General features: G+C 43.7%; 1 long non-coding RNA gene across 2 annotated transcripts in view; it reads right to left on the minus strand.

Moving 5' to 3' along the window:
• Positions 1 to 1,327: 1,327 nt before the first annotated feature.
• Positions 1,328 to 25,309, minus strand: part of LOC141573121 (uncharacterized) — a 32,545-nt gene continuing 8,563 nt past the window's right edge. The window contains exons 2-5 of one of the 2 annotated variants that reach the window (XR_016021213.1): positions 12,522 to 25,132; positions 10,159 to 10,342; positions 7,619 to 7,801; positions 1,328 to 5,557 (exon numbers count right to left, since the gene is read on the minus strand). This is a non-coding gene — a long non-coding RNA (uncharacterized LOC141573121). The remainder of the gene's footprint in view (positions 5,558 to 7,618; positions 7,802 to 10,158; positions 10,343 to 12,521; positions 25,133 to 25,309) is intronic. The other variant, XR_016021214.1, reaches the window with a different exon arrangement.

Here is a 25,309-nt window from a genome sequence, read left to right on the forward strand (position 1 = left end):
TCTGCACACCAGCAGTGAGTCGCCGCCGAAAAACAAAGCCGGGAGCGAGTGACCCATCAATAAAGAACATGTTAGGCCTTGGCTATTCAAGTCCACTGTCCATCCACACGCAGGAATGGCTTGGGAATATGAGGCAGATGGCCATGCTTTCTGGTCATGGTGATCTGGGCAGAAAGGGAGACCTGATAGGACAGCTGCACCTAGTAGTGCGGTTCTGCCCTTGGTCTAGATGCTTCCATAGTGCGGGTTGCCCTGACAACAGGTCATCTGAGGGTGGTTGTGATGAGGTCAGATAGCTGGGCAGCAGCCTCGCAGGGAATTGAAGACTCGCGTGTGGCAGGTGCTTGCTCATTGGTGATGGTGAAGAACGGCCCTCTCTAGTGTGTCTCTGTGGGATCTGGGAGTGTGCAACAGCCACTGTCTTAGGACTTACCACAGACTTTTCTGGGATTCCTATTGGATGGGGGCAGGATATATGGAGGAGAACCTCAGAAGTGTGAAATGTCTTACTGTATATGACAGAGACCTGCACATTTTTTTTTTCTGAAAGGGGCCAGATGATAAATATTTTAGGTTTTGTGAACTACAGTTTGTTTCAACTCCTCAACACCCACCCCCCCACACCCCCATGGCACAGAAATTGCCACACACCATGCCTGAATGAGTGGGCCTGGCTGCATTCCAGTAAAACTTTATCTACAAAAATGAGGTGGTGGGTGGAATTGGGCCCTGGAGCCTAGTTTGCTGACCCCTGGGGATGGGGGAAGGAGCAAAGATGTTGTCATAAGACCCCAAATCTACTTCCTGCTTTGCCAGACCTTAGGCAAATTAACTCTGAGCCTGTTTCATCATTAGTAAAAAGGGGTTAATAATATTTACTTCTTAGAATTGTAATAATGTATACAGAGCTCCTAGAACACCACATGGCACAGAGTAGACATATCATAAACATAAGGCTGGCCATCAGAATACCCCCACTTCTTGTGGTAGATCAGCTGTAGGTGGCCCTGATGCTCTGTCACCCTCAGAGTCTTGGATTGTCATCTTTTGCCTCATTTGTTGGACCTGACTCAGAGTGAATGAAGTGTCTTTCATTCTATTTATATTCTAAAAGTAGATCTTTCCAAACTCACTGACATGTTATTTCAAATTGTCTGGCAGCATTCAGGGCTGTGTGGAGTACACTGGCAATTTCACCACACCAGAACATTGCCTAGCCTAAAATTTTAAAATTATGACAGAATCCAAAACAGATGTACCAAATCTAAGGAGGGCTGGAGCACTGCTAATTTGTTCTATGGGAATGCCCTTCATAAGCACATTTTTGGGCAGAAATTTGTGATAAGAGCCAGGCAATAAAAGATCCCAGCATGTTCTAAACATTGCTATTTTGGCAGTTTGTGTCAAAGAAAATTTGGAAGGCACAGATAACTGAAACAGAACTGACTAAATTTATGGCTCAACTTTTCACTGAAATATCTGCATTTGGAACACATCACTGATCAGAGAAATGAGAATTTGGATGGAAAAAAATAGATCGCATTCAGATGGGTGGAACTCTTAACTATGACACTGATCAGTACTTAGTTATTTAGAATATGAACTGGGCCAAGTTGCTGCTTGAATCTCTGTCAGGGCAAGTTAATATCTGATGAGAAGGAGCTGTATTAGGCATGTTATCTCAAATACTGCAAAGCTCAGGAAGTAGAGATGGGAAATTATGAACATTATTTATAAATATTTATAAAACTAGAATAAGAAGAAGACAATAGTGCCATTTTATATCAAAACCTGTGTCTTTTCCAAGTGAAAAAGCTGTTACAGGGATAATTAAAGCTGTGTGGAACTGCTTTCAAAGGTTTCATGAAAGCTGTACATAGCTAGGAAAGGGAAGAATAAAGTTGTTAAAAGTGTAGCTAAAAAGACAGAAAAATTTGCCTCCAAGATAAGGAAGAAGACAGGATGACCACTTTCACCTCTGCTATTTAATATTGTATTGAAAATTCTAGCCAGAGCAATTAGTTAAGAAAAGAGAAATAAAAGACATCCAAATTGGAAAGGAAGAATTTAAATTACTTCTGCTGCAGACTACATGATCCTATATATAAAATTCTAAATCTATAAAAACAAACCCTACAAGAGCTAATAAACAAATTCAGCAAGGTTGCAGGTACAAAATCACAAAAACCAGTTGTATTTCTATGCACCACCAATGAACAATTTGCAAAGAAAATAAAGAAAACAATTCCATTTACAATAGCATAAAAAATACAATACTTAGGAATAATTTTAATTAAGAAAGTGACAGACTTGTATACTGAAAACTACAAAACATTGCTGAAAGAAATTTAAGACCTAAATAAATGGGAAGACATTGCATATTCGTGGAATGAAAGACTTAATATTGTTAAGATGACAAAGGGATCTATGAATTCATATGTAATCCCTAACAGAATTCCAACATTACAAGGGACTCTAAATAGCCACAACAGTCCTGAAAAAGAAGAATAAGGTTGGAGGATTTGCACTTTCTGATTTCACAACGTACTACAAAGCTACAGTAATCAAAACAGTGTGGTACTGGCATAAGGATAGACATATCGATCAACAGAATAGGCTTGGAAGTTCAGAAATAAACCCATATCTATGACCAAGTGATTTTCAACATGGTGCCAAGATCATTCAATGGAGAAAGAATGATCTCCTCAACAAATTGTGTTGGGACAACTGGATATCCACAAAAGAAATGAATGAACTTGCAAAAGAATGAATTTGAAACCCTACCTCATACTATATACAAACATTAATGCAAAATGAGTAAATGCTCTAAATATGTGATTTAAACTATAAAACTTTTAGAAGAAAATATAGGGGTAAATCTTCATGACTTTGGATTTGGCAGTGGATTCATAGATATGACACCAAAAGCATGAGCAACAACAATAAAAAATACGTAAATTGAACTTGATCAAAATTAAAAGTTGTACAACACAAAGTGCATTACCAAGAAAGTGAAATGAAAACCTACAGAATGGGAGACAATATTTGCAAATCATATATATTATAAGGGATTGATATCCAGAACATATAAAGAACTTCTACAACCTGACAACAAGACAACCTGATTGAAAAATGGTGAAAGGACTTGAATAGACATTTCTCCAAAGAAAATGTACAAATGTCCAACAGGCACATGAAAAAATGCTCAAAATCATTAGTCATCAGGAAAATGAAACTCAAAAGTACAATGAGGTACACTTCATACCCACTACAATGGCAATAATGGAAAAGAAAAAAAATAGTTGATAAGGATATACAGAAATTGAAACCCATGTATATTGCTGGTGGGAATGTAAAATAGTGCAGCCCCTGTGGAAAACAGTATAGCAGATCCTCAAAAAATTAAAAATAGAATTACTGTGTGATCCAGCAATTCCAATACAGTCATGCACTACATAATGACGTTTCAGTCAACAGTGGACCACATATACAACAGCAGTATACTACAGAGTCTAGGTGTGTAGTAGGCTATACCATCTAGGTTTGTGTGAGTGTATTCTATGATGTTCACACAACAAGGAAATTGCCTAACAATGCCTTTCTCAGGATCTGTCCCTGTCATTAGGAGGCACATGACTATATACGGAAAATAATTGAAAACAGGAACTCAAACTGGAAACAGTCCAAATGTCCACTTATGGTTGGATGGATAAACTTTGGTCTGTCCATACAATGGAATATTATTCAGTCTTAAAAGGAATGAAATTCTGTCATCTGCTGTGACATGGGTGAACCTCAAAGATTTTCTGCTGAGTGAAAGCAGCTAGTCACAAAAGGACAAATCTTGTATAATTCTACTTATATGAGGTAGGTACCTGGAGCAGTCAGACTCACAGAGAAAATAGAAAGGTGTTTATAGAAGCTGGGGGGAGGGGAATATGGGGAGTTATTGTTTAATGGGAACAGTGTTTCGGTTGGGGAAGATAAATAATATCTGGAGATGGATTGTGGTAGTGGTTGTAAAACAATGTACTTAATGCCACTGAACTGTCCACTTAAAAATGGTTCCCATGGTAAATTTTATGTTATGTGTATTTTGCCAAAAAAAAAATTTTCACACACACAAAGTTAAACATAGAATTACCGTATGACCCCGCAATTACACTCCTAGGTATATACCCAAAAGAACTGAACACAGGAGCTCAAATGCATGCATGTGTGTGTTCATAACCATACTAGTCACAATAGTAAGATGATGGAAACATCCCGAATATCTGTCAGCTGATGAATGAATAAACAAATTGTGCTATATACGCATAATGAAATAGTATTCAGACAAAAAAAGTATTGATTCATGCTACAATGTGGATGAACCTCATAAACATTATGCTAAGTGAAAGAAGCCAGTCACAAAAGGCCACATATTGTATGATTCCATTTATGTGAAAAGTCTAGAATTGGTAAATCCCTGGAGACAGGTCACAGATTATTGGTGGTTGCCAGGGGGAAGGGACAATGGGGAATGACTGCTTAATGGGCATAGGGTTTTATTTTGAAGTGATGAAAATGTTTTGGAACTAGATAGCGGTGGTGGTCATACAACATTGTGAATATACTAAATGACACTGAATTGTTCACTTTAAAATGTGAATTTCACTTCAATAATTAAAAAAAATGGCTAATAGTAATAACTTTTTAAAAGACTTTGTATTAGGAACTATATTACATGATCTACATGTATGACCTGTTATCACAATAATCCTATGAGGCCATAGTATTATAATCCCAATTTTATACCTGAGGAAACTGGTAAAGAGTGTTAACCATCCGGGTAGAAAATAGATAATGACTTCATACAAGAAGGTAATGGAGAGAGCTTTCATTTGGTAGAATAACAGTAACTGGTACAATTTATGAGTCTGTATCATATGCTGAGTGGTTTGTTCACAAAAACCCAAGAATGGAATTCAACTCCTTCCCTTTTTACAAACAGTAACTGGTCCCAAAGTCTTGGTTAAGAATGAAGTGAGTGCTTCTAAGCAGTTATTTCAAAATTTTGGGTAACCAAAGGAAGAAACCGATGAGAGGAAGCGGCTAAGTGAGGAATTTCTTTCCTATTCTTGATGGACTAAAAGGTAGAGTTATAAAGGTGGGGTGCAGGGAGAGGGTTGAGAGGTGATTGTAACTTTAAAACCAGTTGGAAGTAGTATTTACATATTTTCTAAACTGTGTTGTCCTGCTTGTAGAGCTTCAAAAGGAGGTTGGGTCTCCACAAAACCCCCAAATAATTCCCCAGTTTTGACATCAATTTAGATTTAGTTGATTCTGTAGCAACACGATGATCTTAGAAGCCAGGCTTTGTTAAGACAGAGCAAGAGAGAAAGCAAGAATAGTGGTGCATGGAAAATACCAGTTTCTAGGGATCCTTCAGCATGGAAGAACCAAACTTGAAGAACGGCAGTCATAGAGTCTTGCCCTCTGTGCAGCCATCTTGATTTCTGGGCTGGAAGGACGATGTGGCATAGAGAAGCAATCCTGAAGCATTTCTCTTCCAGTCCTGTGAGATGGTACAAAAGGGAAGAAGAGACAAAACGAGAATAAGATGTTTAGATACCTGGTCCTTGTTTTCCATTTCCATTCTGAGACACATCTTGATCTGGGGAGATGGAGCTTTAGAAACATCCACATAGGTGTGTGTGTATGTGTGTGTATGTGTGTGTGGGGGGGTGTTCTAGAACCTTCCCAGGCAAGGTATAAGAGAGTTGCCCTGTCCCTAAGATCTTCTGTGTCCCAGGGTATCCACCTGAGCCTGCAGCTAGTTGTGTTCCACGTGGCCCTGTCTGGGCTCTCTCTCCTTGCCTGTTATTTCCCACTCTCAATTCTAATGGTTTCCTGGGAGAGCCACAGCCCTCACATCTCCACTCTTTTTCTATGCTTTCCTCTTTGCCTAGAAAGTCCTCCATTTTTCTCTCTGTGGCACTGTCACATGTTACATGGTACCCATTTCTTCGTTACCCTGAACTAAACAGGGAGACCATCCATCGAGAGCTTGGACAGTGTCATATTTATCTTTGGATACCTGGTACTTAGCTTCATATGCAGAGAAGAAACACAATCTGGATAATCAAATAGTGCATTAGGGTAGTACTTTGTGTAAATGCCATTAAGATACTGGCCTGAGAATTAGGCTGAATCCACAATGTCAACTCTAATATATTGCATCCTTGTTAATCATACGATCCAGAAAAGAAATGTTTGTGGCACAAGGGACAAAAATTACTTCTCGGTAAATCTGAAATTTCATATCCCCCAAGATGTGTGTGATACTTTTCCCTGTAAGAGACTAATCTTACTGAAATCTTCCTTGACACTGTGGAGTTGTAACCTATTGGGTAAAGTTGACCTACTTGTTATCTGATTCCACACCACCACCTCTTTAGAAAATGATCTCTACCAAACAAGAGGCGTATTTCTGTACTAATCCCACTGTGCTCCGAAACATGCTTTAAAATAAGGAGAAGTGTTTGCTTGACAAAGAGGAGACAAAAATAGTTCACAACATCTTGTGTAGCTTCGCTGCTTCCTAAGAATTCCCATGTTCATGCCGAGTTGTCATCTTATGAAGCAGAGCAGGAGACGGATTCCATGTGTGCTGAATAACGACGCAGCGTAAGTCGCCCTGATGTTGATGCCACAACAGAAGGCGAAAAAAAATAAAAAGTGTGTATTTATTTCTGGTATTTTGTTCTATCCAAATACAGTTGTTTGTGTGGTTGAGCTCATAATCATATATAGAATTTTGTAGTGTTTTTAAGATTTTTATTTTGAAATAATCTGAAATTCACCTGAAGTTGTAAAGACAGTACATAGAGGTTCTGTGTAGCCTTCACTTCGTTTTCCCAAATAGTTACATCATACCATCTGATACCCACTGTGGTACAATATCAAAACCAGGACACTGACATTCACACATGTGTGAGTAGCATCCTAACCCATTCTATCCCATGTGTATTTTCATGTAACCACCACCATGGAGACCAATCAAGATACACGGAGACCTCTCTCTCACTACTCTTTAGAGTCACACCTGCGCTCCTGCCCCCCACCATTCCTAACCCCTGAAACAAAGTAATCTGTTCTGTACTTTTGTTATTTTAAGAATGTTATTTAAATGGAATCATATATTAAGTGAATTTTTGACATTTTTTTTTCATTGTCATAATATCTTAACATATAGTTGGGTCGTGTTTGTTTAATTCACTCTGTTGCATTCTTTGAATTGGGATGTTCAAACCACTTACATTTAATGTAAGCTCATATGAGGAGCCTAAAAGGGGTTCACCAGTCATGGTGTGGGGTTGGTTACCAAATTCCTTACCAGGAACCCTTTGAGGGGGCTGAGAGAGAAACTGTTTGTAGGGATCAGCCAGGACTTCGTTAAGTCAGGAAATGGAAGTAGGTTTAGTTAAGAGAAGGATGCTGTAAGGGAATGTGAGCGAATGTGGCTTACCTTGGGAGGGAGTCCACAGAGGTCAGGACAGAAGGCTGGGGGGTGCAGGGAAGGTGGGTAGAGAGGGAATGGAGGCCTGAGGGTGAGGAAATGAGCAGAGGTGCTTACCTCAAACTGCAGCTGGTGAAGGAATGACAGCGCAGTGGGTGGTAGCCTGTTTGCCCGCAGCATGGACTGGCCTGTGAATGGACACTGGTAGGCTCACCCAGTCCTGTAGGCAGCCCTCCCTCAGTCTGTACAAACACCCCGTGAGGTGTATGACTCCGTTCTCCACACTTACAGAAAGGGTCACTGAAGAGAGATGAAAAGGAAATTCCTAATTCAGTACTGAAAAGAGGAAAATCTGAAAGTCCAAACTAACATTCTGCTGCCCATTTTCTCAGCTGAATTATCTTTAAATTCAAAGCTGTGGGTGAAACACGAAACACATTTGTCCAGAAGTTCATGGAAGGGCATGGAAGGTCTCAAGTCCTCCTGTAGTTTTCAGGGTGGTCCAGGCAGAAGATTCTTAGGAATTTCCTCATAAAAAAAAGAAGGTCAAGCAATAAAGAAAGGGCAGTGCTGAAAATGTGAGCCAAAGATTTCATCGTGAGGGGAGAAGAGAAAGAACCTCTTGAGTTCAGAAAAAAAACACTCTGGAAATAAAGGGAAAATGGAACTGTGGTGATATTTGAAAAAGAAAGTCAAAGGCAGACATAAAAGGAGCAGATACTAGAAATGGAAGTGACCAAGAGTGACTGCAGAAATGGCAACTTTGAGAGAAGGCAAGAACATTGCAAAGGGATCAAGTGTCTCATACGTAGCCCAGACTGCGGGGTGACAAGCTGCACCCTGATGTGCCTGCCGACATCTGACAAGTGACTTGGTGTTTGCGTCAGCGGCGGAAGGTTCCATCCTTGTCAGTCAGTTCTGCAGAATCGTCGTGAGGGAGCAGCAAACAACAACGTAGACCAAAAAAGACTTTTCTCCCCCTTCATTTTAGAGATGATACAGTGCGGTTTGAGGGAGTATGCCATAATGGCACCGGTGACAACAAAAGAGCAATTAGCACCAAGCATTTCCATCACTTCCTTGGGGCTCTTGTTGGGGTGGGGTCGGATGGTGAGGTGGTCCTTGGTGCAGGGGTGGGCTCCTCCCTCAGGAGGAAGAGGATCAGATTGTGGGGGCAGTTGAGAGGGAGGAGGGAGAAGGAGGACGGAGAGGGGAGACTGACTCCACGTCTAGTCTGGCCCTCTCGAGCTTCGGTGTTCTCACCACAGCCAGGAATAATCTGCTTCTGCCAGGGCATCGGAGGGTCCAGTCACAGTATTGGCTTGTAGTGGCTTATGAACTGTCAAAGACACCTGGCAGTGCTTCCAGGAAGCCCTCCCCTCAAGCTGGAGCTGTGTCTAACAGGAATTTACATACATGCGCATGTGTGCGAAATTAGGATTTTGTGAAGTCTGTAATAATCCCAGGAGATTTGGCCTGGTCCTCGGCAGACTTTGTTGAAAATTTCCAGGAGGCAGATGTGGGTCTGAGGTCAGTTAGGAGGGTTTGCTCTAAAATATACTCTTGTTTGTACCTGGATTTGAAAATCATCTTTGTGCAACTGTCACTGTGAACAGCCCAGAGCAGACTTTTCACCAAGGCCTCGGGAGTGTAAACCCGCCTTTCGGATTTCTTGTTCCATGGTGAATTTCTGAGTCCTGCCACACTGAGGTGAAAGGAAATTATTCTTCTAAAGTGTTGGAGTACCAACTAGGCGAGGCCGATTGTGTCCCCAAACCAGAGGATGAGTTTCATGTACTCGAGAGGGAATCAGTCCGTTTCCATTGGGAACAGATATTGTCTTCCCCTAGGGCCCCAGGCCTGGCAGCTGACGGGCCTGTTGGTCATGTGTCTTCCCTGAGCCTCCCTACCCAACACGTTGGCAGCGCTGGTGCCCAGCCGTGTGCAGGATGAATGGCAGCCCTGGGACTTTCGTAGCTTTTAATTTACTGAGTCCAGTGACCGCACTGTAGTTGAGAAGATCTGACAAAGTTTACTTCCTTCCTCCCCATCAAGCCCTGAGGAAAAAAAGAAGTTGTACTATCTTTCGAAGGAAGCGAACATGTTTTCTGGTGCCCTTTGAACTGCTGCTGGGTCAGTGGCTCACTGGCCTATTTGATTAGCCACTGTCTGGCGACTGGGAAGCTCTGTGACCACTGTGCGCGGCTGAGTGCCCACCTGCTGCCACACTGGCCGTGGCACCAAGCCCCCACTGTCATGTGCACGGCCGCAGGCCTTTTGTGTAAAGACCTAGGAGCCTTGACACCTCCAGAACAAAGGTTGCCATGCGGGTTCATTTCCTACAGTGCTTCCCCGAAAATAGCTGGACCATCAGCTTTAATGTGTCTTTTGGAGCAAAAATTAATATAATACCCTGTCTTATATAAGACCTGGTATTATATTATATTATATTATATTATATTATATTATATTATATTATATTATATTATATTATATCCAGTCTTATATTAAAATAAGATTGGGTCTTACATTAATTTTTGCTCCAAAAGATGCATTAGAGCTGATGGTCCAGCGAGGTCTCATTTTCAGGGAAACATGGTGGGGCTGCTGCAACAAATTACACAAACTGGATGGTGTACAACAGAAACGATCCTCACCATTCTGGCGGCCTGAATCCCGCCTGAATCCCTCCTGAGGCTGCCGGAAGGATCCTTCCTGGCTCTTCCAGCAGTCCTTGGTGTCCCTGGTCTGTGGCTGCATCACTGCAGCCTCTGCCTCCCTCTTCCCCTGTGCATTCGTGTCTTCACATGGACATCTCCGAGTCTGTGTCCAGGTTTCCTCCTTAGAAAGAGACCAGTCATTGCTTTCAGGGCCCACTATAATCTAGTGCGCGAGACCCTATTTCCAAATGAAGTCACATTCTAAGGTTCTGGGTGGTGTGAATTTGAGAGGACGCTGTTCAGCCCAGCACACAATGCTCCCAAACTGAGCAAGGGGCCAGCAGGCTCAGCCCCTTTTCTGTAAGTCATCCTAGTACCAGAAGCACAGTGGCAGAGAAGACTGTGCCCCCTGCCTTTGGCTGGGTCACAGAGCTGTGTGTGGTGTGCAGCGCCGTGCAGAGTCATTACACACACATCCTTCAGAAGCTCACTCGATGCATTTTGCTCGGACGTGAGCACCACGGCAGTGTGTGAAATGCAGTCCTTGGGCTCATTTCCCCAGTAAACTTCACTGGTGATCTTAAAACCAGCAGGGGGAGAGGCATTCTTTGACACTCCTTCCAATGACTAAATTTGTGTTTGGTCACACATGGCCACAAAAAAATGCCCTAAGTTAATCAATTTTAAAAGTGCCAATTCATACCTTTGGAATTACAAAGTACGTTTCTTTGGAACTACTGGGCCTGTTGAAATAGCAATTCTGAGAGTGAAAGGCCAAAGCACAGCAAGTTTCTTATTGGTCTTTTGTTTCAAAATGAATGGAGTGAGATAATGGGGGAAGCAACATCTCTAGGTACCGTACAGTATTTTGAGATGCTATGCCCCTTCTTTTTTATTCAAATAGAAAGGAAAGATAAGCTTACAAACCTGAGGTTGTATTAGGGAAAAATATAGTCTCTGAAAATAACACTAAGAGTTCCAGGGTAAAGGCCCACTGTTTTTGTAACACCCCAAATTCTTGCAAAGAGGCAGAAGGGAAATGCATGTCAATCAAAACTCTTTCAATTATTAAGCTTATTTTTAGCTCCTTATTAGAGTGAATAACAGAAAACAAGTTAATGCTGATTGTATCATTTGGTTAGATCTGCTGTCTTATTCATTCTTCACAGCCCTTGGTCATTTAGAATTCTATTTGTCTACATGAATCAAATTCATATACGGTGGTACCTCGGTTTCCGAACGTCTCCATTGACGAACATTTCGGTTTACGAACATAAATTTTATGGATCTATGGTATCGTTAGATAGTAAAATTCATGCTAAATTTGCAGTTTTAGGGGTTGATTTTTAAAGGTCTGAACGGATTAATCCATTTTGCATTACTTTCCATGGGGAAACTGTGCCTCGGTTTTCAAACGTTTCAGAACTCGAACGGGTCTTCCAGAACGGATTATGTTAGAAAACTGAGGTACCACTGTAAATCATATTCCTACAGATTTTCTCCGTCTCTCTTTTCTGTCTCCCATCCCATTGTCCTCTCTCTCTCTCTCCTTCCCCTCCCCTCCTAGAACTGTGGGACATACCTAGGTACCATAGGTAACTCAAGGCTAAGAAGAGTCACCTGGTCCAGTCAGTGTGCCCACAAATGACCAGTGAGGCTTGTGAAAATGCAGATCTTGTCTCTGTAGGCCCAGAGTAAGCCCAAGATGCTGCATCTTAACAAGCTCCCAGTGTGTGGACCACACAGACCAAAGACAGACATTCCTTGGTGAGATCCCAGCATCCTCTGATGTTCAAGTGCTTTTTATTTCCCTTTAACATGGAGAAGGCACCTCAGAGGTGGCTGGGCGATGGAGGATGGGCCAAGTCCCTGAACTGTATGTATGGGTGGGAAGATGTAGCAATTGGACCTGACAGCATGGTCCTGATGGAGCCTTGGGGAGCGTCCTGGCCCCTTTGCTTCTCTCCAGGGTGAGAATGCAACAACAGAGGACCGGCAGAGGAGATGGAATGGCCAGTCATGAGAAAGGCCTTCAGGGATCTCTAGATGGGGGACCCGGAGTGTGTCTGGACTGTCTGTCACCCAACCCAGCGATTGGTGGCCTCCATGTATGCAAGTTCTGTTGCTGTGTTTTTAACTGTCCCCTGATCCCTCCTGACTGGGAACATCTCTTAGAAGAGTGGCACTTCTGAGACCAACAAACGTCCAAATTAACTGCCTGGCAGGTATTTTAAAGTGTCTCTTGAGAAATTAAAGAGACATTCTATTCATTAGGATCAAGTTTCTCTATTTGAATGCAAACCACCCACCGTGATTCATGCTGCTGTCACTTAGAAAAGAAGATTGAAAAAGCCACTCACTATTGGCCTCCGAGGGTGTGTGCAGCGAACTACCCGGGATGGACGCCAAAACTTCAGCGTTTTTCTTTTCGCTGCTTAAATTGTGTTCTCAAAAGGCCGGTTTCCCCGAGGCATTGGATCCAAATGCTGGCAGCGTTTGCAGCCTGAAATATTCCAAGGTAAAGGGACAGAGCTAGACGTACGGATCTGGAGGCGCCGTCTCTTTCCTTCCCATACAGTGCCAGTGTCCTGTAGTTCTCTGCCTCAGGACTTGTTCTTCAGATCAAGAGATTCCCATATTTTGATCGATGCTACCTGCAAGTGGTTAGAAAATAAATGCTAACAGTTCCTATTATTATTGCTCTTATCACTACTCCAGTAATGTCCATCCAGGCCAGTCTGGACCGCTGCGGAGGAAACAGGGCAAGATGGAAAGGAAGTCACAGGCAGTTGCCCCTTTGGGTGCTTAGGATCGGACAGTCATGGGGCCAGGTCCCAGGTGGGATTTTCTTACAGGCACTGTGACAGTATGCCCCATATTTTGGGTGACAGTCGTAACGTCAGATACTCTGTTATTTTCATAGATGCGTTCAAGTTTGTCAGGCCTTGAGTTTCCATCTGTTACTGGAAATCTCATCTAAGGATGAATGCCCCTGGCAGAGTGTGTCACCTTTCTTCAAGAAGCCTGGTGAAGAGTGTGGACAGATCAAGAGTGTGGACAGATCAAGAGTGTGTGCCAACTCCAGGGACATCTGCACAGCGTGTCCATGGTGCCATCTTCCTGTGTAAGAGAAAGGTTTGGTCAGTGGTTTGTTTAAGTGGCAAAAAATGGAAGTAAGAAGAACACTAATTCTTGCGGTGCTGATGGAACTTGACAAGGATGGGGAAGCTCTACGTTCTCTTGCTAATTGATGGAATCACTGATAGGAATGGCTGGCACACTAGAGATGGAACCTACAGTTGTGTGAACAATTCCTGTGAGTCAGAAAGACCTTTACAGATGACAGTGTGTCTGACAAAGAAAGCTGTGTGGTTTATGGAGCTGGTGCTGCATGAAATATTTGAAACTTACCTCCGTTCACAAAAATTTCAAAATGGAAAGTACAGGTTATTTTGCAAACACTGTGGAAACTGCCTGTGTCAGCCCACATTCCTGTGGGAGACTATACTGTATGTAACATGAAAATTATTTAAAAAACACGAATACTGTCCCTAGGGGATGGACTTGAGGAGTCTTGCTTTGTTACGGTAGATGTCATTTTGAGGCTGGCTTTGCCTCCTGTTTCCCCGGATTGGCCCTCTGTACACATAGTGTTGAGCCTGTCACCCAGACTCCGCATTACCCCCACCCCACCATTGAAGAGACAAAACATTTTGGGATTTCTGCTCTCCTTCCTCACACACCACTGACGTTGGAAGTGTGTCATTTCTCTTTCCCTTCTCGATTGAGCTTCATGTTAATTTTAACCTGGTCGTACGGCATGGACTAATAATGATTATTAACATCTATACTGCCTACCTACACAAATTGTCTTTGTTGCTCTTACCATGATCAATCAAAGTGATATTATTCTCTAGTTTACAAATAATGAGGCTAGAAGGAGACATGACTGGAACCCAAGTTCAATTTGTCTGACTTTGTGCTCTGGCTATTATAATAGACTATCATTGAAGCATTTTGGACAGGGTATTTGAAAATGACAAGACACCTTTTCATTTCCATGGAAGGACTTCAACTACTAACAACCAACTTTGGAAGTTTCAGAATTGATTATTAATCATGCCCAGAGCCAAACTGTAACAATTCTTTTAGGAATCAAATTCTCAAATATCCTTACCAATTTAAAGAGGTCTTCAAAATAAGAAAAATAGTTTTTCCTATTGATCACGTATTTACCATTGCTGATGCTCCTCCTTGCTTTCTGTATGTCCAGATTTCTATCTGGTATCGTCTGAAGGATGTCCTTGGCAGTGCTTGAGCTGGTGACATCTACCAGTATGGTGGTTATTTCTTTCAGCTTTTATATATCTGAGAAAGTATTTTGCCTTTGTCGTGAATGGGATGTAACTATCAAATTAGCAGTCTCACACATGTTTGTGTCTTTCCACAATGTCAGACTTTATTAGAATAAAACCATGGATCTAGTCCTACTGACTGTTTCCCACAGGCATTAACTAAGGCTCCAGCCAGAGGATCGTCTCTACTAGTCAAGGCAGAGCAGTTTCACACAAGAGAGTCACACAGGTTTGCAAGCAGTAGAGTTAGGCAAGGTCAACGGAGGCTCAGGAAAGACAGATGAGAGAGAGTCCGGTGTCCAGGGCGAGTCCTCTGGTGCTGGAGTGTGGAATGTTGGGTGTCAGACCAGCTGGTGAGATGGTCAGGAGGCGAGGCTTCAAGCGCCCTGTCTGGGACGAGTGCAGGTGCGGCTGTCAGCTCGTCCATCGGCTGAGACCTGAGCGAGGAGCCGGCAGAGAGCTCTGATCTTATGCTCAAGACTGGGGTGTGGGGCCCCCATCTCCAGTCCCATAAAGCTGTCAGATGCTCACACTCCATCCTGTGCCTGGAGTTACCTGGTTAGGGCGTTCATTTGGTACACCTTTCACAGGGTGCTCTGGCATGACAGTCACTTTGTGACTGACATAACTATCAGAATTATTAGTCCATTTTGTGTTCAGAGTTAATGCTCTATACAGCCTTCATTTTTGAAAGACTATTTTACTGGGTACAGAATTCTAGGTTGACAAGTTCTTTCTTTGAATAGTCGTCCCTCCATATCCATGGGTTCTGCATCCACAGATTCAGCCAACTGTGGATCTAAAATACTTGGGAATAAATGTTATGTTGTTGCTATGTTAGCACTGAACAAGTACAGACATTCATTTTTCTCGTTATTCCCAAAACAATACAGTATGAGAACTATTTACATAGCATTTACATTGTATTAGTTTTTATAAGTAATCTAGAGATGATTTGAAGTGCCCCAGTGGAGTCACCTGTGGGCAGAGCTCACTATTTGGGGCATAGTCCTCCATTTGGGGTGTGTATGGCTAGAGGTTCAGACCCATGATGACATCTTTGACACTCTCTGCAAGACCACATCTGTGGGACTGTGCTCATAAGTTCATTCACAACGTAGGGTTTCATAGCTATTATTTCTTCTACATTGGAAAATTTTATGGACAAAAACAAAACAAAACAAAATGTTTGCTAACCTAGTTTACTGCAAGATATCGTTATGTATTTTGTCATAAATTTTACAAATTCTTTAAACACGCATTCGTCTTCTGTGTTTGGAAAAGGGTTTAGCTTCATGTGAAAGCTAATCCCTAAACAAACACAAAATACTGCAGACTAAACTTTATAGCAGAATTAGTTCCACCTGCAGAGAGAATGCTGCGCCACTAGTCATGGTTCTACTGGGACCACTACTTACCAAGATACCACTGGTCCTGCTAACTAGGACCTACCTACAGAGCAGGTATCTGCCATCTCACTGAGCTCCCTGCCTGAAAACTTCTTTTGCAGTGGAGTGGTTATTACTCACAGAATAGCCCCCAGCAATCAGACCCACTTCCTTCAACATATGTAAAGCCCAGCTTCCCAGGACAGACCTGCAATGATTTTCTTCCGGTTCTGCTTATTGCGTAATTCCAGTCTCACTCATTTATAGGCAAAGCAGTAACTCATGATGTCGCTAACGTGGCAGCATCAAGGACTAAGGTAACTTACAGTAGCTTAATTTATAGACTTCTCATGATGATGTTAAAGAATAGGAAGGTTGGGCAGAATTAGTAAGAGAGGGGAGCAGATTCCCACAGAATCACAAGCAATTATAATCTTTAGAATAAATTACGTGGGTTTTTTTTTCCCCCACGATGGTTGCTATATGAGCATAAGTAACAAGGTCAGAAATAATTTTTAAAATGTTTTCATTCCCTTTTTCTAGTTTTAAGTTAGGATGAAAACATTTTTAGAAGACTTAGCAGGGGATATGTAAGCAGCTAGTTCTTCCTCCGAGGGGCTGCCTCTGTGGTGACGTTCAAGCGACTTAGGAACAGCCAGGCCATGTGAACAGGAAACACCTCCCTCCTGAGGCACAGATCCCATCTGTGGCCCCTTCCTTGGGGGAACGGCCCAGACATACTTTTAAAAATGCAGTTTTCTTTAAAGGGCAGGTCTTCACCTCCCTGCAGCAGTAGTGCTCCTGGCCATGAGTTCGTTAGCAAGCTGCCTTCCAGTCTGTCCGCTCTCTGGGAATAGCATGCGAGGTGGACTTGGAACTTTCACTGGGTGCAAAACACCGGGGAATCCCAGGCCCAATGGAGGGGAGGTGGGGCACAGCCTCCCAGGAGCCGGGAGGGAACTTTGGGGACATTTGCAGTGATGGCGCCTCTGCTGCTCACCGGAAAGTCAGGCCACACACGACAGCCTGGAGTCAGGACGGGCCCAGCTGCATCCCCCCTCCTGTCACTTGAGAGACAAGAAGAGGACACCTGACAAGGAGAGTGACAACACAGGCGAGCTCTCTGACCACCTCTGTGTTACCTTGTTTGCTTGCCTGTTTCATTGATTCCTTTTCTGTTTAAAAATTAGATGCTACTCATTTTAGAACAGCTAGGAAATATGGAGAAGCCCAAGAATAAAATCAAAACCAGTGGAAGATGGTTACCCAACAGAAATGAGCAATACAGGAGTGACATTTCAGAGCTGCAGACGGGCAGGCTGGAGGGTCCTGGCCCTGAGACCCTCAGCCGGCCCTGCCTCTGACCACCTCCTTCACGCTCTGCGGCTGCTGTGGAAGGCATCGCCATCTGTTTTTTCTCCACCTTCATGGACAGAAGACAAGCGGGTTTGTGCTCTCTCCCATCCTGCAAATACTGGGTCACTTCTCTTTTCCTGGGCAGGATTGCCCAGCCCACCAATTTAGAAGAATCCTTGACCGCACTGCTGTCATTGTCATTGCTGGGGCTATTTGCAAATCCTGGCAAAAACTTCCTTAGTTTCAAAAACTGACCTGCAAATTTTCAGCTTTAAGATAGCTCGTTCGTAAGAGTACAGACGGAGCAGAAATGACAAAAATATTCCACTTCGGTTTTTAAATACATGTAATCAAAATGGCTGCACTTTCTAGTCAGTCCTTGAAATCCTACAGGATAACCTATGCCACATTTTCATGAGCGTTTCATTTTAATGGTAGACTGATGGGGATTTTTAAAAAGAGATTATCTGGAAAATGCCAGGACGGCTTATACATATTTCCCGGCAGCCACTACTGCCAAAGTGTCATTTATTTATTGTTAAGTGTTGCGCATTGTGGAGTAAGACATTTCACCTGGTGCAGGAATGTGAATTAGATCCTTGCTTTATTTTCCAGGCTGGTTTCTTACTGCATATTTCTCAGAATGAAGCTATCAGTCTCAATATAATGTCAGTTCTACCTTGACTCTAGAAAGCTCTGCTATAAATATTTCTGAAATTCTGGTATGGTTGTCCTTCCTTCTTTCTTTTTGCCCTTGAAATACATTTTAAGCTTTCCTATGGAAAGAGATGCTTTTAATCCTCAAGCATTCCATTTAGTGATAATTGTCATGTGTTATTTCAGAAAGTGCCTTACTGTGAGAGACATACATCTCCTTGACTAAACAAACCAACTAGAAAACTTCTGGGGTACATTCTGTGGTGGCAGAAGGGGAGCAAATCTTTTTAGTTTCTTTATCAAAGAAACTGGGTCATATCTATGCATCACCTGAGATTGGGGAATGAGGGTCCAAAGTGTGGAACCCACAGACCTTCGTTAGCATCCTCAGCTGTTCCTTTCATCGTCCTGTCCCTCTCTGGGGGGCTGCTCCTGCACAGGACCCCTTTTCTCACCTGCAGCCGAAAGTCTCCCCATGGAGGAAGAGGCTGCGAGATGCTGTCCACACCCACCCGAGGAGGTAAGGTCAGCATGGGGCTCTCAGTGCATCAGGGACCTACAAGACTAGCCAGAACCCCGAGGCAGCCTCGGTGTCCGGTGTCTCAGGAGCCTGGCAGCTTGGCACTGGCAAGGGCCTGGGAGGAGCCGCTGGCTGGCCAGACGGTGGGCTGAGAGCTATAAGACAGCTTCTAGAAACTGCTTTAGAATACACCCCCAAGAGGGAAGGTGCTCTAGGGCTTCTGCCTTGGCCAGGGACCCCCAGATTGTGAGCCAGCCGAGACAGCTGAGTTGACTGGGCACGGCAGAAGCTGATCAACTAGTGGAGCCCTGAGGGGTGACATAGTGCTGGCAGCTGCATCCAGTGTGACCTGCCTGTATGCACACTGACAGACTACACATGCCTCAGCGCACAGGGCTTGTACAGAGAAGACCTGGAAATACCTGTCAGTTGGCTGAGCCATGAACATTCTGCCTTATCCTTCCCATGGAGTGCTGTGCAAGCCATTGTGATAAACATCTCTGAATCTCTGGCTCACCACGATAAAGTTTGTTTTTCACTCACATCCTAGTTCAGTGCAAGTCAGGCTGCTCTTGCCCAGGGAGTGGCTCAGGGAGCCAGGCTCCTTTGGTCTTCTGGTGCAACCGTTCTCAACATGTGGCCTCCAGGGCAGCTGAGAAGGAAAGAACAGAAGATGCGTGGGGCAGAGTTTGATGTGCCAGGCCTAGGAATGGCAGGCAGTGCTTCTACTGGCATGCAGGTTGCTCTGACCACACTGCAAAAGGGACATGTGTAAATAGGGGAGCAATGGATGAAGTCATTGGCTCATTATCCTCTAGCATCTAATTTTGTTTTCAAAAAGTCCAATGTCATTGTGACTTCGAACTCTTTAAAAGTAATTTTTTCCCCCTTTTTCTTCCTGGGAAATACTGGGATCCTTATCACTGCCATCCTTAAATTGCTCAGCGGTGTACTTGATGTAAGGCCATTCATTGGGTAGATCCTTGGTGGGTCCCTTCAACCTGAAACGTTATGTCCTTCAGTTTGGAGAACTTTTCGCGTATTATTTCTTTGGTGATTTCCTCCTCCATGTTTGTATTCTGGAACTTTTATTTATCAGCAGTTGGACATCCTAAATTTAGCTTCTAATTTGTCTTTTATTTTTATGTCTGTTTTCTTGTTCTACTTTCTCAGAAATTTCTTTAATTATGTCTTCCAATATTTCTACTGAATGATTTTTTTCTGCTTACATATTTTAATTTCGAAGAACTCTTTTTATTCTTCTATGCCCCTGTTGTATGGTATCTTGTTCATGTTGCATGGAGAAAATATATTCTCCCACCTCTGAAGGACAGTAATTATAGAAACATTTTTTTTTTTGAAATTTCTTCTGCTCCCTGCACTGTCTTTTCTTTCCTTTGCATTCCTTTGCCCTACTTGTTTTGTCTGTCTTCTGTGCTGAACTATTTCCTCAAATGTCTGGAAATTTTTAATTGTCCACGTTTAGTAAGAGCAGTCATGATTGGAAGAATGAGAGCGAAACCTGATTGGAAGTTCTGTGGTTGACTGGCTTCTCACTCTGAGGTAGGAATCAGCAAGTTTTGTCTGTGAAGGGCCATGTAGTACTAATTTTAGGCTTTGTGGGTCACAGGGTTTCTGTTGCAACTACTCCACCTCCACCGTGCTGTACCAGTGTGCTGTAATGTGGGAGACGCCACAGACAACATGAAAATGAATGAGTGCGGCTGTGTTCCAATAAAACTTTATTTACAAAAATGGGCAGTGGGCCACTTTTCCCAACTCCTGGCATAGTGCCTTGCTCGTGCCCTCGGTGGTACCTAGAGTCTGAGACTAGAGTCCTTGAGACCAGAGCCTCCTTGAGTCAGTTCCTCCACAGAATGTCTCTCCAGTCTGTGAGGCTGTGGTGGGTGTGGGTGGAAGGTATGTTTGGATGCGTGGTTGCTGGTGCACACAAATTGAGGGAGTGGGACTGTAAACACCAAGCCTGTCTGCAGGTGAATTCTTTAGCTCTTCTTCCAGAGGTGGATGGTGCCGCCAGGTCCGAAGGATTTCACACACCAGCTGGCTTCTGGTTGACGTCGCCTAAAGCAAACTTAGCTTTCTCCTGTTACTAAGTCAAGGGCCACTCATACATCTACTTTCCATCTCCCCAAATTGTATTATCAATGTATTGTTTGGATTGTCTTTGTTCTTAGGAGTTGGTAACATTTTTCCCCTTTCTGGTCATTTTGGTAGCATTTCAGGAGGACGCCAAAATACCATGTGTGTTTAATCTGCTCATTGAACCAAAATCCTCCTGGGAAGTTTTGAAATATTTACAAAGATCATGGGGAGAATGAGGTCAGGGGAAGGGAAAGTTTAAAAAGAAAAGAAAACAAAATGGGAAAGGAGAGAGGATGGAGGCCACGAAGTAAAACAAATTTAAGTTTTGTTTTTTTCCCTCTAATCACAGAACAATGAAATGTTAAAACCTCTTTTACTTTAGCCTTCATTATCCCAACATAAACAAACAAACAAAAAAAGTAAGAAATGAAATAATAAATAGCATTGAGAGGCACATTTTGCCTTAGAGACTGGAGCTGAAATATAGAGAGATTTCTCTAATTCACTTTCTCCACGTCTGTACTCAGAGCAGGCCAAAAAACCATAACGAACAGGAAATACGACTCTTAGAGACTGTTACTTCTGATGACAGTATTATTTCTGACAATATAGCAGCCTCTTTTTCCTTTGCCCAGGACATGTTAAGGCGGGAATCGCAGTGAGATCAGATGTAGAGTGGTCCTTGCTTCCAGATGACCTAAGTCATGATAGTCGTCTGCCAAGGTGGCAGCATCATCCCAGCCATTCGGAAGGAGCACATGGTTCATCTGAAAGCTTCCCAAACTGGATTCAATGTCCTCATGACTAATTTTACAGTTAGAATGCCATGGGGCTCTCTCAGAACTCAGTCATGAATTTTTAAAGCGCTGCTCTTTAGACAAGGAAGAGAAAATAATAATGCTCCCAAAACAAAAGCATAGCAGTGCATCAGCCCACCTCTGTCTTCTACCCATTGCACATATGCACACACATGTACAGACATGCACACATATGCACGCACACCCCAAACTGGCTGTTTTTCCCTGGTACCAAATTCTATTGATTTATGGCTGAACTAATGTCCAGTTCTAGTGTATGTGGAAAGTGGCTGTGGAGGCACATTGGAGTAGGTGCTCAGAAGCTGTTGAACTTCACGGTGTGAGGTGACCAGAGGTGAGGGGGAGGAGCCCAGCGAGACTGGGAAGGTCCGCAGGCTGTTTTTGCTCCTGTGGTGTGTGGTTGGGGTGCGTTGCTTGTGAGTGAAAGAGTTCCGCATGACGTTGGGGTTTACTGGCTGTTATCAGAAGGGCAAGCGTGAAGGAAGGGGCAAGCTCATTTAATCTTCAGAACTCACTTACTGTTTATGATCGAGGTCACTAAAACCAGAGATGTTTACTGACTTGCTCAGGGTCACTCCAGAAAGTCATGGGGTCAGGATCTGAGCCCAGGCAGTAGGCTTTGGGCGCAGGCTTCATGAGGTTAGAGGCAGTGGACCCAAAGCCTCAGCTCCTCGAGCGCTGAAAACGAAAGAGGCAGGAAGAGAGAATGGTGCCTCCTGATACTTGAAGACCTAAGTCCATTCCAGCCTGTCCGAGGGTCCTGGGCTCAGTGGCTGAACCGCTGCAGGCCTCTGGCGGGCCATCTCCCATCCTGGATCTGCTGCCTCGTGTGGAGCCTGAGAAAGTCGAGCCCTGTAGCCTCTCAGATCCCTTTCAGCTCTAAAATCCTGCAATTCAAACTCATCATCTGTGGAGTTTATTGTGACCTGTTGTTCTCCTAAATTATTTTCTATGCAAAAGAACACAGACTTGTTTTAGAGAAAGATTACACGGTCAGAGGTTTCATTAATACATTTACTATTATGTGCAACTTTTGAACTGTTCATCAAACTGTTGGTCTTCTTCCTTCAGCCCTGCATTCGATCCATCACCAAGTGCTGTGAATCCCACCACACCTCCCCCCTAAATGTCCAGAGTCCGTTCTCACTACTTCCATTGTTGCACCAACCACCTTCAGGTGTGTGCTGCCTCCTTCAAACCACATGGCCAGGGCAGCCGAGTGATGGCTCAGAACGTTAGCCAATGTGTTACTGGCATGCTCAGCACTCACGGTAACATCACAGCGTGCTGCGACAGCGTGCTGTGACAGCGCGCCCCAGCCCGACTTGGCACTCTTCCCCCCTTGTCCGTGGAATATACATCAGGGATGTTCTGATTCTCAAACACAGTCCATTTTTTCCTACCCCCTGACCTTCCCCCAGTGGCCTCTTTATTGAAGTAAAATTCTCGTAACATAAATTTACCCATCTTAATTAAACTGTATGGTTCAGTGACATCACGTAGGTTCATCACCACGGTCTAGTTCCAGAACCTTCACATCATCCTAAAGGGAAACTCCAGGTTCTTTCAGCAGTTGATCCTCAATCCCTCCACCCCTGCCAACCACTAATCTGTGTTCAGTCTCTGTGGATTTCCCTATTGTGGGTATTTTGTATAAATAGAATCATACAGTACGTAACCTTTAGTGTCGGGCTTAGTTCACTTAGCACAATGTTTCTGAGGCTCATTCATGTTGTAGCATGCGTCGGAAGTTCATTTCTCTTCAAGGCTGAGTAGTATTCCATTGTACAATAGGCTCCATTTTGTTTATCCATCATCAGGTAGTAGACACTTGGGCTGTTTTCATCTTTCAGCTGTTGTAAATAGTGCTGCTATGAACCCTTGTGTACAAGTTGTTTGAGCACCTGTTTTCAGTTCTTTTGGGTGTATACTTAGGAGTGGAATTGCTGGGTCTTACGACTTTTTGAGGAACCACAAAGCTATTTTCCACCGCAGCTGCACCATTTTACGACAAAGGTACAAGGGTGCCAATTTCTACACATGCTTGCCAATACTGATTTCCTGTTTTGCTTATAGACATCTGAGGGGGTGGGAAGTGATGTCTCATTGTAGTTTTGAGTAAATGATGTTAAGCATTTCTTCTTGTGCTTATTGGCCTTTTGTGTATCTTCTTTGGAGAAATGTCTATTCGAGTCCTTTACCATTTTTTTCAGTTGGATCGTTTGTCTTTTTTTGTTGTTGAGTTGTAAGAGTTCTTTATATACACTAGATAATAAATTCATATCAGATATATGATTTGGAAATATTTTCTCCCATTCGGTAGGCTCCTTTCATTTTCTTGGTATTGTCCTTTTATGCACAAAAGCTTTAATTTTGATCAAGTCTAACTTATCTATTGTTTCTTTGGTTGCTCGTGTTTCTTTGGTTTCATATCTAAGAATCCACTGGGATTTTTATAGGAATTGCATTGAATCTGTGTATCACTCTGGTGATGTTGACAGTAGCAGTGTCTTAAGTCTAGTTCCCCTTATTTGCACAACACTGGCTCCTCCTTTTCACTCATATCTAATGGTCTCTTTCTATTTTAATTCTTTGCACACACGTGCTGCCACGCTACACTGTGCTCATTCACCTGCTTGTTGGTCGCTTCCTCTCAGTCTCCAGCCCCTAGAACATAAGCCGCCTGGTCGCAGGACCATGCCTGCTTGTTTACTGCTTTAGCTCAGTGTCTGGAATCATTTGGCACCTAGTACTTTAAAAATGTTTGTAATGATGAATGAAATAACATGTGCAAACTGGCGAGGGGAATGAAGCAAGTTTGCAGGGAGTGGAGCTGGAATAGCACCTTTTCTGATGGGAAATGGCTCTCATGGGATTTCGTGTTCCCGACGTGCCGCACTCTGCAGACAAGTTGGGCTCATCAAATGTGTATGCACCTTCCAGCATTAGCTGTGAGAAAGGGGTGCAGGACTGGTTTTCACAGTAGTTCAGAATTAGGTACCCCACGAGAGGTATCTAATTGTTGATGCATGTTTACATTTATTTCCATTTTGTTCTAAAGTGTGTATTATTCATCAACCTAGTGATACTACTAAAAGCCAGATGAAGTGAAAAGTGTGTTTTCCTCCTTAACCTAGCCTAGTCCCCAGGGGAAGACGAGCTGTTCGAATCCAGCAGTTATACCCGAAGCCTCCTTGTCCTCCAAGTCGTTTGAATGTCACACATGCACGTGCCAGTAGCATTTCTCCTTTCCCTGGGTGACTCTCAGCCCCTGGTCACCTAGGAGGCACAGTCACGTAAGGGGTGGGCCACAGTAGAGCAGGCCACTAAAGGGGCTGGCAGGGGCCTGAGTGTGCACGCTGTGGCCGAGACGGACGTTTTAGGTGGGGACACACGTAGACCCGGATCTGCTAACACAAAGCAGAGTATCCCAGTAGCACACGCATTAGCAGCAGTGCAGAGGCCAGAGGCTGGGAGACAGAGGCTGGTGGAGAAGTGGGTGTTTATTCCGAACCCCAGAAATGAGGCTGCATCCAGACCCAGGGATCTTACAGAAGGGGAAGAAATAGGCAGGTGGTGCCCATTGGGCAGTGACTGGGGAACAGCGGATTTGTGACCGTGTGTTGTGGTTGAATCTTGCATAGGAGCTGAGGAGCCAGGAAAAGGCTGGAGCACGTGGGTTTAGCCAGCTCTGATTCCATAGTGGCTGCAGAGAGCCAGGCCTTCCCAGGGTGCTGCCAGTGGATCTGAAAGGTCGGCACCATCCTGATGAATCTGCAAGAGAGAGACATGCTTTTGCACCTCGGGAGTCTAGTCAATCTGGTGGTGTGCCCAGGGAGCCAGCACCATCGGTGTGCCCTGGCTTGACTGCGGTGCACTGTGCCAAAGCCATGGTCAGGGCTTGGGGAGCACGCCCCCCGCTCCAGCCACTGCCTCCCAGGAGCATGCTGC

The sequence above is a fragment of the Rhinolophus sinicus genome, chromosome 4 (genome assembly GCF_057876585.1).
Source record: "Rhinolophus sinicus isolate RSI-liver-muscle chromosome 4, RSI-T2T, whole genome shotgun sequence".
Taxonomy (NCBI): Eukaryota; Metazoa; Chordata; class Mammalia; order Chiroptera; family Rhinolophidae; genus Rhinolophus; species Rhinolophus sinicus.